The sequence below is a fragment of the Phoxinus phoxinus genome (genome assembly GCF_949152265.1).
Source record: "Phoxinus phoxinus genome assembly, chromosome: 4".
Taxonomy (NCBI): domain Eukaryota; kingdom Metazoa; phylum Chordata; class Actinopteri; order Cypriniformes; family Leuciscidae; genus Phoxinus; species Phoxinus phoxinus.
The window spans coordinates 7160293-7174281 of record NC_136879.1 but is presented as its reverse complement, the minus strand read 5'-3'; the positions used below and the strand labels follow the sequence as shown (position 1 = coordinate 7174281).

The 13989-nt window shown below is 37.8% G+C and overlaps 3 long non-coding RNA genes across 3 annotated transcripts; 1 reads left to right on the top strand and 2 right to left on the bottom strand.

Annotated features, from left to right (window-relative positions):
• Nucleotides 1–307: 307 nt before the first annotated feature.
• Nucleotides 308–2926, top strand: LOC306997676. Its single transcript, XR_013797426.1, has 3 exons — nucleotides 308–833; nucleotides 1156–1365; nucleotides 1455–2926. It is a non-coding gene; the product is annotated as an uncharacterized lncRNA (long non-coding RNA).
• Nucleotides 2927–10470: 7544 nt separating this feature from the next.
• LOC306997432 lies at nucleotides 10471–11118 on the bottom strand. Its single transcript, XR_013797376.1, has 3 exons — nucleotides 11018–11118; nucleotides 10774–10903; nucleotides 10471–10637 (listed from the first exon to the last, which is right to left on the bottom strand). It is a non-coding gene; the product is annotated as an uncharacterized lncRNA (long non-coding RNA).
• On the bottom strand, nucleotides 11117–12308 carry LOC306997431. Its single transcript, XR_013797375.1, has 3 exons — nucleotides 12153–12308; nucleotides 11903–12056; nucleotides 11117–11414 (listed from the first exon to the last, which is right to left on the bottom strand). It is a non-coding gene; the product is annotated as an uncharacterized lncRNA (long non-coding RNA).
• Nucleotides 12309–13989: the final 1681 nt, after the last annotated feature.

The window sequence follows — 13989 nt, the reverse complement described above, 5'->3', positions numbered from 1 at the left end:
TGTTAATGTTCGACGAGTCTCTCAATCAGTCAACAAAGAAGAAGCAGCTCGACGTACATGTTCGCTTTTGGGATGATGACTTTGTCCAATCCAGGTATCTGGGCTCTCAATTCCTGGGACACGGAACAGCTCAGGACCTGTTGCATCACATCAAAGTAAGTTTATCTACTAGTCTACTAGCATTTCATTGTGTGTGTGTGTGTGTGTGTGTTTGTTTGTTCAGTATTCAGCACTTGTTTGTTTCAGTTATAAAAAAAATATTGGTATGTTCTTATTGTAGTTTTGCTTTCGTAAATCTGAACAACAAATAGTTTAATTTCTAATAATTATTTACATTACATAATACAATTTAATAATGTAAAGCACTTTGTGCTGCATTATGTATGAAAAGTGCTATAATAAATTAATTTTTATTTGATTGCCTGTGTATTTCAAGAATACACATCTAAGCCATATTGTCATTCACAGGTGTGTTGCAAAATTGAATATGAGGCAGCTTGTCTCCATCAGTATGGACGGCCCCAATGTCAACTTGAAGTTGGGAGACCTTCTCTAGAAGGAGCATGGAGAGCTGTATGGAGCTCAACTGGTCAAGGTTGGAAGCTGTGGGCTTCACACCCTCCACAATGCAGTGAAGGCAGGCTTTACCATGTGGCAGCTGGACAAGCTCCTTCGGGCACTCCACTTCCTTTTCCACAATGTTCCTGCTAGGAGAGAGGACTTCACTGCCTTGACTGGGTCCACCTGCTTTCCGCTGCCATTTTGTGGCCACAGATGGGTGGAAAATCTCCCTGTAGCAGAGGGCAGTTCAAGTTTGGCCAATGATTATGAAGGTATTATGTTTGTTTACTATTTACTTTTACTCGTCAATTTATATCATTGTCAACATTTCTTATAATGTACTATATTTCTATGCACAAGTGTTTCATAAAATTGTTATATAGGAAATATATATTTTCTCCAGGAGCTTGCATGATTGTCTAACTTAGAGAGTTCAGGGAAGAATTTTTACAGTTCTATAACTTTAAAAGTACTACATTTATCTAATTGGGTTAACTTTTTTTTCTTTTCTTTTTTTTTGCTTCCCCATTGAAAACCCATATAAAGTCCTTTAAGTTGCCAATTATGTAAATAAAATTGTATTTCTTTATGCAGTACACGGATGCTGTGAAACAAAAGAAGCTCCCAAACCCGGGCACTGCCTCTTACGACACCATTGCGGCAGCACAAGCTGATCCCCTTATCATTGCCAAACTCCAGTTCTTCCTGGCAATATCCAGGACCTTCAACCCCTTCCTGACCAAATACCAGACAGATGAGCCAGTTTTGCCCTTCTTGGCCAAAGATTTGAGTGAGCTGCTATAGGTAAACGATTTCGGTAAGGCCTAATTCAACTGAATATGATAAATGTATTGAATAGTCCTGCCACTAATTGCTTGCTGTATCCTCATAAGAGTCTACTGAGACGTTTTTTGAAGAGAGAGCTCCTGCAGGACCTCACCCCCCTGCAGCTGACCAAAGTCAATGTGGCTGATGAGGCAAACTGGGTCCCAGTTATGAATGATGATATAGGCCTGGGCGCTGAATCTGCCATAAGGGTAAGTTTGATATATTCTCTTTGTAGCATTGCATGTATGGATTTTTACTGTACACCAATCTAACCAGCAAGTGAAAATGTTAGTAAATTAAAAATGTTAACATTTTATTGTACAGCTAGCAATGATTAGCAGTTACTTTATGCAGTTTAAAAAATATATTTATTTATTATATATTTATTATTTATTTATTTATTTTATTTATCAAGCTCAATGAGAGGGAGATAACCTTTGTTTAACTATAAATTTTACTTTTATATACCATTTACAGTGCATGTTTACATTTTATGTTCTACTTGTCAGGCACTTCAGACCGAACCAGGAGGCAGGGTAGGGGAGCTTTCTCTGCTCGTCTTCAGGAGAGAGTGTAGGCAGGGCCTGGTTACCATGATTAAGAAACTACAGGAGAAAAGTCCCTTGAAGTTTCCTGTAGTTAGGGCCATAGCATGTTTGGACCCCACAAACATGCACAGGGATCCAGAGTGGTGCCTCACAAAGATGAAGACTACAGTGCAGAAATTCCTGCAGGATAGTCAGTTGGCAGGAGGTGTCTCAGCTGGTTAGGAAAAATAGTATAAAGAGAGTAGAAGCCGATAGGTCACTGTATGACCTCTAATATTGGCACATTACGTAATTTAACAACATTAGTAATTTAACACATTAGTAATTACTTATTTAATTCTCTCATTGCAGGTGATGTGATTGTCCAACAGTTTGAGAGCTTTCTCGCTGTTGAGGCTAGAGATGAGTGTTTCCTCTCCTTTCAGCCACGGATTGACATATTCTTACACTCAGCGCTCAGCAAGTCTTACCCTGAGTTGTCAAAGTTCTGTCAGAACATTTTAATTCTGTCCCATGGTCAAGCCACAGTCGAGAGAGGATTCTCAGTCAACAAACAGGTCGAAACCTGCAACATCCTTGAAGAGTCGATGGAGGCTCTGAGGTTGATTTGTGATAAGGTCAGTGCCTGTGGGGGCGTTCTAAAGGTACCTCTGACCAAGGAGCTCCTGGCTTCTGTAGCCTCTGCGAGGTCAAAGTACAGGATTCACTTGGAACAAGAAAGGAAGAAAAAAGAGACTACCAGACAGAGCCTCAAGAGGAAAGAAGCTGAAGACGAGTTAGAAGTTATAAAAAAGAAGAGAAAAGTCTTAAGAGAGGTGTGCGACACACTGCAAAAAGATGCAGATCAGCTAGCAGAGAAAGCTGAGGGAAAATCTGGGTCATTAATGGCCCAACTGATCACCAAATCCAACACCTTGAGGAGAAGACAAAAAGAAAAACTCAATGATCTGGAGCAAACCATAAAGTTTATTGAAATCAAATCAAATGAACTAAGGCACATGTCATGAGTCTGAATCAGTCTATTCAGTGCTCTTTGTTAATTAATGCATATTTTAATAAACCTTGCCTTTGCTTTAATTTATTCTTTTGAGTTTTGTTTCTTCCGAGCTTATCTGAGTTCTGTTGTATGGTTGTGCTCTATAGATTTATTTGCAAACTACAACTGTTTATTAAGTTAAAGGTTTTTTGCCGATTAGAACTTGAAGTGGCGATAAGGTCTTAAAATATTTTGAGAAGGTCTTCAAAAAGTCTTAAAAAGGTATTGAAATTAACTTCAGGATTCCTGCATATACCCTGCTTTAAAATAATCTTGTCATGTACAAGTTATGTGAAATGTTACTTAATTTAATAGTTATGTTATATATTTTAGCATAAAATATGCACTTACGCTTTGGCATATATATTGTGTCATTCCCATTTTGAATCAAACCCATTCGTATTCTTGCCAGGCGCACTCTCTGTGGTCGTTGTGTCGCAGGTGTTCCCTGTTCCCTGTCCCCTTTGGAACATCCTCAGTCTTATTCAACACAAAATACAGAACACATTACTTAAAAAATGAATATAACTTATCAAGAGCCCAACAAAAGCAGTCACTAATCACCATCATGGTAACTAAAACAATAAATCAACAACATCTAAACCTCTGTTATTTCTCAAACAGAACTGTAGCAGAACAGAAGTTAAGTCAGTCTGGTTAGTATTAAGTGAAGCTGGTAATGCTGTTTGTGGAGTTGTTTAATATTCATTTGATTTCATCAAGGCTGTGTCTGAAGTCAGATGTAGTTCTCGTGTTGCTGCTCGTCGCTTCTCTCTACTTCTAAATTGACATTCCCAGAATTCCCTGCATGACACTTCACATTTAATGTTATTTCATTTAAATAATTATTTTCCTTTATAGTTTTTGTTTTCAGCTATGTACATTTGGGGTTTATATTACAAATAATTTGTTTAATTAATGTCTATGGCATTATTTGGAGTTTTGCGTGTGTCACTATGATGTTGTTTTGCATTTGTATGAGACTGTACAGTGTACACCATCTTTACATGGACATGGACTCAACATGTACATCAACTTATGGAAAATGAATGGTGTTGATCTTTGAATTGTCACAATCTATTAAAGTTACTGCATTGTTATAGGCAGAGAAAAGTTTGGATTTTTTTGTCTTGGAGTGTGCGGGTTTTAAGGTGGAAATCACCGTTCAAATCTGGCAACACTGATATATTTAGGCAAATAAGGAGAGGGTTAAACGGGAGCTAGAGTCAGCCTCGTCTCTAATACCGTTTTGAACCAGCGAGCTGCTTTCTCCAGCTGTTTCTCAGACCCAAAACCGCCAATAAATAATCCAAGCTACTGCACTGTTAAGCGTTAACCCTTGCGGTATCCTAAATAAAGGCCACATTCTGACAATATAGACTAGGCCTATTTAAATTATTGTTCATCCATAGGTAATTTTGATCAACGGCGCTACTTATAGGCTTCTTTGAACGTAGGCATAATAATAATAATACCGTAATAAAGAAAAGAAGAATCACTTAAAAATGTTGATTTAAAAATAACCCAACTGTGGGTTATGTTAACCCAATGCATTGGGTTAAAATAACCCAACAGTTGAGTTTAATATTTATTTTTATTTAAGACCTTATTTTAATAAATAAAATCCACATTGTTTTCAAATACAGATTGTTTATTTGTATAAAACAATACGTTTTAACAAATATATTTATAAAGGACACACTATATATTGGGGAGTCTAGCATTTAATGTAAATATACATAATTGTGTACAGAAATTCAAAATACACAAGTGTACATACAACACGCATAATAAATTCAAAACCTATGCAAATATGTACAAACAGTACACATTCAAAACATACATAAAATATATATATACACAGCACAAAAACTATACATTAAATTCCTATACAAATATGGACAGAATACACAAATGAATGACATTAAATCCTAATCACAACTTTATTCTGTACACTGAATGCATAGATGTGTTGTTGTAAACATACCTTAAAGGGGTCATGACATGAGAAACCAAATTTGCCTTGATCTTTTGGTATATAAGAGGTCTTTTTACCATTAAAACGCTCTGCAAGTTTCATAGCTTAAGACGTCCTCCCCATTATAAACAAATCATTTATGTAATCAAGCTCTAAATACAGCTTGTTCTGGATCCATGGTAAGAAGTGACGTCACGGTGCGAAGTGACGTAGCAGCGTTTGCATATGACCGCCTCCAGCACAAGACAACTACGCTTTAAAGGGATAGTTCACTTTAAAATTAAAATTCTGTCATCATTTACTCACCCTCAAGTTGTTACAAACCAGTATTAATTTATTTCTTCTGCTGAACACAAAGAAAGATATTTTGAAGAATGTCAGTAACCAAACAGTAGTCTGTACCCATTGACTTCCATAGTATTTTTTTTCCTACTATGGAAGTCAATGGGTACAGACTACTGTTTGGTTACGGACATTCTTCAAAATATCTTTCTTTGTGTTCAGCAGAAGAAATAAATTAATACAGGTTTGAAACAACTTGAGAGTGAGTAAATGATGACAGAATTTAAATTTTAAAGTGAACTATTCTTTTAAGCGCAAGGCAACTACGCTCATTTTGTATCGTTGTCGCGCCCGCGCGCTGCGCGCCTCACAAGTGTTCAGTCGACGGACAGCGAGTGGGTCTGTGTACAGGGAAATTACGATGCTGCAGATGTGCTGTTCCTGGCTGTGGACAAACAGCATCTTTGAATACGCTGCCGAAAGATCCAGACGTCAGGGAAAAATGGATGCACTTTATTTTTTGCGGACGTCCCAGTCACGACAGTGTTAATTTCAGCGTTTGTTCTATACATTTTAAGGATGACTGTTTTGAGAAAAAATCCCAATTTGATGCTGGCTTTGCCAGAAAACTGTTGCTCAAAGATAAGTCCGTGCCGACTATTCTGGGCTCAACAACGACGACGCAAACTTACTTTTGATCACTGGCTAATAAAAACACATTTGTATAAGAGAATCTTGAAAATATGTCGCCTTTCTAGTAGGCCTACATGTGATAGAAAATTTAAAATGTTGCCTTTATCAATCCTGCATCTTCAAATATGTCCTGTGAATGCATTTTTGTCCGTGGTACACCCTATCATTTCATTGAAATTAGTTAAATAATGTTAAACTATTAGCAAATTAAGCTATAGGATAATTATGCAACAATAATCTGTTTACAAGTGTCTCGGGTTACAATTTTTTTATTAATTCAAAATAGTTTCACTTTCCATGTGGACACGGGCTGATCCAGTCTTCGTTGTTGTGGTGATGGTTAATTTTCCTCTGATTCCTCATCTGATTCCGGCTCAAACATATAAGGTTTTATCATTGCAAGAGCCATCGCTTCGCATGCATCACCCGCTACTAAACAGTTGCACCGAATCCGCAAATGTTCTGGCTGGGGGCGTTAATAATTGATGCATAGGCACTGACGTTAGCCAATCATAACAGTGGGCATTAACACTGAACTTTTAAAGCGGAAACACCCCCAAAACAGACTGTTTGAATCAGAGGATGAGAAACAGGGTGGGAAAACATCATAAATCACTACATTTTGAAAGTTTTTTGTAAAAAAAACTATAGTAATACTATAATTGCACCTAAGGGAACATAATAATAAAATAAAAAAACACATGTCATGACCCCTTTAAGTAATAAAACTACAAATACATATGTTGACTACTGGATCTAATGATGATGATGATCAAAGTTCTTAATGAGGCAGCAATGTGTTGAAGGAACTACTCCGGATATATTAAAGTTTGAATGCTACCAAAACAACCAAATGGGTGCAGAGGTCTTGAAGTTGTTTATGTCATATAAACCCAGTTCTCCTTCAAACCTCATATCAACTCAATCTGCAAGAAAGTATATGGTCAATTGAAATCACTTTATCGCTCTGCAGATTGCTTCTCACAACAAGTTCGAAAAATAATTATTAATCATTTGATACTTCCAATAATTGATTATGCTGATACTGTATACGGGACCACCACAGATTCAAATCTTCGCCCTATTTCTGTATTATATAATAGTCTTTGTAGATTCGTGCTTAGATGTCCTTACAGAACTCACTATTGTCAAATGTATGAGTCTTTGAACTGGCTGGCTCCCAAATCAAGAAGGCAATTCCATTGGTTACTACTTATTTTTTAAGTGTATTCATTTCAACTTTCCTCCATATTTGAAATATTACCTAATTCCTTTTAATACACCGTACAATTTAAGACATACGGATCAGCTCTGTATTTATGTACCCAGAATCAGTAAAGAAGTAGCTCGTCATGCATTTAAATTTAAAGCTCCATCAGACTGGAACAATCTTCCTAGCTCGCTCAGATCTATAACCTCCTTTTATTTCTTAAAATCATCTCTTGATGTTGGTTTCTTTGTACTGTAAGGACCCCCTCGAAAATGAGATGGTTCATCTCAAGGGGTTATCCATAAATAAATTACAAATTACATATATGTAAAACATTTTTGAAACGCATCCATTGGTTGAAATCAGTGTTAATTTCGTTGACGAATAATTTTCGTCATTATTTTCGTCAACGACATTTTTTTCACAGACGAAAACGAGACGATAACTAAATAAAAACAGGTTTAAATGACGACAACTATGACAAAAATGTATTGACATTTTCGTCAACGAATAAAAACTAGACGAAAATGTTAGGGAGGGACGATTGGGGAAGTGATCCTGTCAGAACTGATTTGCGCTTGTGGAAGATGCGCACATTTGAATTGTAACGTGCTGATCTACCCGGCGCGGCGGCACACAATGCGCTTGATGCATGTCTCATAAATCGTTAAAAAATGTAAACGTCTGGGAGAAAGAGAAGAGCAGACATGGATTGATCTGAATAAGAGTGACGACGCGAAAGAGAGCTTTATTCGGTATGTTTTTCTGTGCGAACACACACACACACACACACATACACCAGACCCGAAGCGTGCGCAGCCCTGCAGACAGCTGTATACAGCGCGCTGCGCGCAAGGACTGAATTGAGCTCTCTTTCGCGTCTGAATGGACAAATACACACAACGTTATGTCTAAATGTCCGTTTTGGAGAGTATTCGCGTAAACAAAGTTGGTTATGTCTTTACAGAACGTACAGTTGTGAGAATATCGGATGTGCATCAGCAGTGCTGGATCTGCACACTCGGTCTTAAAGTGACAGTGCGTAATAAACCTATTGCCTTCTGTACACTTAATATTGATCAAACAACAAAATAAAAAGAGAAAAGCATACACTGCTGTTTAATAGCTTTAATAAGGATTAATTATATTTAATTTATACAAATAAATATATCTGCTTGAAAGAATAAAGAATGGTATGTAAGTTAAAGACTGTATAATCATTAATTGGATGAAAAAAAAGACTGTTCTACTTTAGAAGTTTAAGATATTATTTTGTGTCACAGTGCTAAATCTGTGTCTGTGTTGCATGTTCAAATTTTAAAAATAATTTATATTAACAGGTTAATAGATGTTTTCTGCGGGAATATAATGGGTTTGGAAATTTTAGAGAAATTCGAAATTAATGCATTACAATTGAACTAAACCCATTCTATTTTAGTCGACTAAATCTACTGTAGATTTAGTCGACTAAAATCTGATTGTATTTAGTCGACTAAAACTAGACTAAAACTAAAACAATTCAGATGACTAAAATATGACTAAAACTAAAATGCCATTTTAGTCAAAAGACTATGACTAAAACTAAATCAAAATTTGCTGTCAAAATTAACACTGGTTGAAATAAAGTCTTCGGCTCAACTGCTTCCACACTGAATATATTAAAAACTTGCGAGTTCTCTTTGTCCCCAAGCATCAGTCATGTGGATTCATTTTCGCGTATAAATTGCACGATAAACACACTGCGTGCTATAGAGACGCATTTGGGTGAGAACAGGCTGGGATCCGGGCTTGTAGAACTTGCTAGAACTTCAGATAGGCACCATGTTAGCTCCAACCTTAAAATAATAAATAAAGTTCAGTTGGGCATGCACTGTGACAACATCAACAGTGTTAAATTATGAAAAAGTTACAAAGCAGTGCTGTATTGAATTAAATTATGGACACTCTAATTAGTCATCATTACACCTGGTGTTAGTTCACCCAAACATTGTAATTCTGTCATTAATTACTCGCCCTCATACCATTCCAAACCTATAAGACTTAAAATAAACATAAATAAAGATCTTTTTGATGAGTCTGAGAGATTTTTGTCCCTCCATTGACAGTCACACAACTATCACTTTTAAGCCCTAGTAAGGTAGCGAAGACATCATTACAGTAATCCATGTGACTCCAGTGGTTCAACCTCAATTATATGAAGCAACATGAGTATATTCTATCCCTTAACCATAATTTACCACTTTATTTACAAAACATTAAACTCAAACGCATGTTCACGAGAGCACCTCGACGCATGCGTGTTGTGTTAATGTGAGAGCAGACGACAAGAGCGTGAACGCAGTGATTATGATTGCACAAAGCACTCGCGTCAGTTGATACAATTATTTGTTCATTTTGTGTTGACCGCACATGCGCAACATCCTATAAGTTCTGTACTGGAAAGAGAAATGATAGTTCATCTATCGAGTCTTCAGGTTCGGGTCCGAGTCTTTCGTTCTTTTGTCACGTGACGTGATGTGACAGTGCTGGACACATAAATGAGTTAATAAAATCCCAAACTTTCTTATAAACAAGCATTTTCCAGTAGTCAGTTTTTTAAACAGTATCATGCTGTGGTTTTGGTCTCAAATTATAGCTTTTTATTTATTTTAAATTGATCATTTAAGAATTTCTGTTGAAATTTCAAAGGATTTCTGATGACTCAAACCAGAGAGATGAACTAATCAACACTGTATCTAGTGCCGACTGCATAGCTTCAGTTTATGTGGCTGTCGTGTGTTGAAAGAAATTATTTGAACGCGAAGTCGACACTCGAAACGTGAACTAATCAATTCTATATCCGGTACTACAGACTGCAAAGCTCAGTTTACGAGGATGTCATGGGATGAACGAACGACACAAATCGGGAGGTGAAGTAACAGACTGTATTGGCTGAAGACGCAGATAAATGAATCAATCATTTCTGTTTCTCATAATTTGGCCTCTTCCTAGCATTGCAATTTTTTTCTTATTCTAAATGTGATCAACATTGAATGTGTTTGGTGAATTTGGCTATTGACATGTAACATTTTAAATAGATTATAGACATAGTAAAATGATCAGAACTTCCCACTACTACTATAGCTTTCAGCAGTCTGTAAAAATATACCTCAGATTTATCTAGCTGCACAAACAAATTGAAAAGCTCTCTCCCATTTTATTGGTGTTTTTATGTGGCAGTCATTCTGCCACTCAGTGGGTATAACCGCAGTCACTCGATGGTGACGTCACGCGCAAACCCGCTATACTGAACGTCATTAAACTTACCATTCCAAGAAAACTGTGAAGTCTGGGATGTTCTCGAATGATTTCTTCGATAGTTTTTGTTCCAGAGGATCAATTCCATGCACTGCAGTTTGTTGAGGTGGTGTGTGTCTCACAAACTCCTCGACTTGGCTGTGAGGACTTCTTGCTTTCTTTTGCCACTCAATCATTGTCAGTCATCAGCCAGCTCAGACTCTACTGAAATTAAAACATACTGTATTAAAATGAGGGGAGACAGCTGAAAAAACAAGCAAACATAAGTAATTAACTGTACCTGTATATGTAGTAGCCCCAGCACTGCACTTTTGGTCTCTCTAATCATTATTCAACTTACCAGCTTGTTAGAGGGACACCAAAACCGGTGCCAGATAAGGAAGACATCCAAAATGTGCACTATTGTACACTGTCCAGGACCAGAGTTGAGAACCATTGTCATCCAGCAGCATACTTTCATTTACTCCTTCCTGTGTTAGAATGAAGTAGAAAAAAAAGAAATATTTTCAGATAAGTAAACGAGTCTTTAAAAATAAGTTAATAAAAACCCTTTAATATATCACTTATTTCAATAGCTTACTCACCTTGAAAGGTTTTAATTAAATGGCAAAAGATCAACTGTTGTAGTCTTCTTCACAAATTAGCACATTTGTCTAAAACAAAAGTATAACACATTTAGTAAAACACATTTAAATAAAAGGCAAAAACTTCATAAGAAAAAAAAATACTTATAATACTATAATTGGATGCTTCAGCTACTCCAGTATTAATACTGTTGCCCTAGAGATGCGCGGATCAGTTTTTCACATTCTGTTGCATTTCACTGTGTAAATAAAATCCCTGCAGGTCTCCTTCTGCCATCACCACAGACCCAGCTGGGCAGTCCTTGTGTAGTGTAGTGCAGTGCAAGCACAGAGTCGACGAGTAGGGCACCCGGAACACTTGCTTACTGTCAGGAAAATGCACTCCAGTTCACAACACCTAATTTAGATAAAATACAGAACAAACAATATTGAATCATTTTGAAGAAAGGCATTAACATAGTACAGAGTCATACAAGGAATTTTTTATATATATATATGTTTTAAACATATTATAGTAAAATGTTAGACAAGATCAGCTTGAGTGTTATTGGCTTTGTCTGTAAAGTACATAAACTAGTTTAAAAAAGTTTGTCCACACAAACTTTAATTTGGCTTGAGAAAGCCTATCCTAAAAGTTTGAAATAGTTTTAAAAGCTTGAAGTTTGAAGGTTTTCAGTTTGAAGATCATAGTAGATTTCAAGCTGAAAGTTTTGAAGGCAATACAGTCTATCAGACACAGACAGACAGGTAGAGATAGATTGGCAGACAGAGATAGATGGATGGATGGATGGATGGATGGATAGACAGACAGAAATAGATGCACGGACAGACAGATTTTCTCAAGTACCTTTTACATTACTCACAACTTAGATTTAAAGAACTTACTGTCCAGCCATACAAAGTGGGCCTCTTCTCTGAATTTGGGCTTGTTGACAACGTCCCTGAAGACCTTGCACGTCAGTGAAAGTCTCCAGAAAGCCACATCGCCGTCGTCTGTGACGGCTCCCATCAGGATGCGTCAGAGGATGTCAGGTGGCATCTGTCCATAGACAACAGTCAGTCCAAAATGTAACTTTACATACGACTTATTAAAAAGGGTAACTGATACATTGACAGGAGTTTATACTGCGCTTACCTTGGTCAAAGAATCAACAGGCAGGGGGGTTTCCATCACCTCTAAAGTGATTTTTGATGTGGCAATACATCAGCTGTGGAATGCTGGTGTACTGGCAGAATGGGCCCCAGATGCACCCCCGCCCAAATCTGCAGGCTGCAGCCAGGTGCTTCTCACGTTTTGACCAATTTTCAAAACCGCACCGCCCGCCATCCGCTGATTGGGCGATGCAAGGCTCAGAATATCAGCAGTGAACTCCGTCTCCGATCGGCGCACAGGGTCAAAAATAAACAAATAGCCTAAATTAAACGCACTTCGGCAAACCTGACCTTATCTGATAGGCTACTGTACAATATTTTCATTGTAGCCTATAAGAAAACGCATTTTGGCACATCATTTCAACATGCTGCTATTTAGACTACTACTAATGAATGCCTATTTCACTTTATTTTTTAGCAAATAGATAGAAAGCTCGAATAAAATAAGTCATTTACATTATAGGCAAACTCTACGCACTTTCATGTGACGACTATAGGACAGCGCCGCCACTCCCACCACGTAGGGCACCAAGAGCTGAGGGAGCACCAAAAAATAGCCTAATGAAAAATCAATAATTATAATGCCGATATTATTTCAGTATAGAAATGCAGACATCCCAAGTCTCCCGGAAGTTCTGGGAGTCTCCTGCATATTGATAGCGGCTCACTGATGCCCGCGAATTAGTTAAAATCTCCCGGAATCTAGAGCGAGCGCGCCCGCGAGACAGAGACTGTGCTCCAAACCGCATAGCGCGTGCACGGCAGAGAGGGAGAGAGCAAGAGACCGCTTGCGTGTGCCTCATGAAGCTCATGTAATATGTAACGTCATTCCCCTATTTTCTTTTTTTTTATGTAGGTATAGTCAGATAACAATATTTAACAATGTATACATATATAATTAATTTGATTCATTTGATCCTCTAACCTATTATTCTCTGCGGCGTGCCGCCATATTGTGTGTCAAAGCTGCATGCTCATGTTAACCGCCTTTTCATTTACCCAAGTATTTTTGACTCTTGTGTTGAGATAACGATGACAAATTCCTCCAAACCTGGCGACAAGGTGAAGGTTATTTACTGGGACACATTAGACTGCGACCATTTTTGGAGAATGTGCGAGTTAAAATTGTATGTGGTCGTATTTGTGCGAGTACTTGGTCATGTAACTTACTAACGTTACTCAGTTAAATTCATGCATGAATTCTCCTGCATTTTACTTGTTTTAGCGCCCGCCAAAGTGAATTTTTGTCCCGCCAAAGACTTATTTGATCGGTGAGTAATGTAGATGAACTGCTGCGCTTGTGACAGGGCGCATGTTTAACTGAAAGAACGAGCAGAAAGAGAGAGAGCTGGTCACGGACGCGCACTCCCTCTCTCTTCGTAGCCAGGCGAAAGTGTAAACAAGACTTCACCATCTCCAAACTAAGCGCTGTCTTGCTCTCTCTCCCTCGTGGAAAAGTTAGTCTGGAGCCCTGCATTGACGGTTCAAATCGCTGTAGCCAGGCGGCTGATATCTGCACAGCCCTTATTATACGGTACATTTAGACTTAGTGTCAAGACAACACCATCTGGGTAAAAAAACAACACCATAACGCTCCGAACTAATTTAGTGTAGGAGAGAGATGGAGAGCAGAGGCACGGAGCGATTAAAGGAACTCAGCTGTTTATCAATGAAAGCTTTAGCGTAAGTTCTGCCAGGAAGACTCAATCAGCGCGCCACATAATACTTCACTTCTAACCAATCATGTGCTAACACTCACAGTATAAAAGATTGGTACTTACATTCGTCTGAGTTCGCAGATGCTGTCGCTGCTAATTACC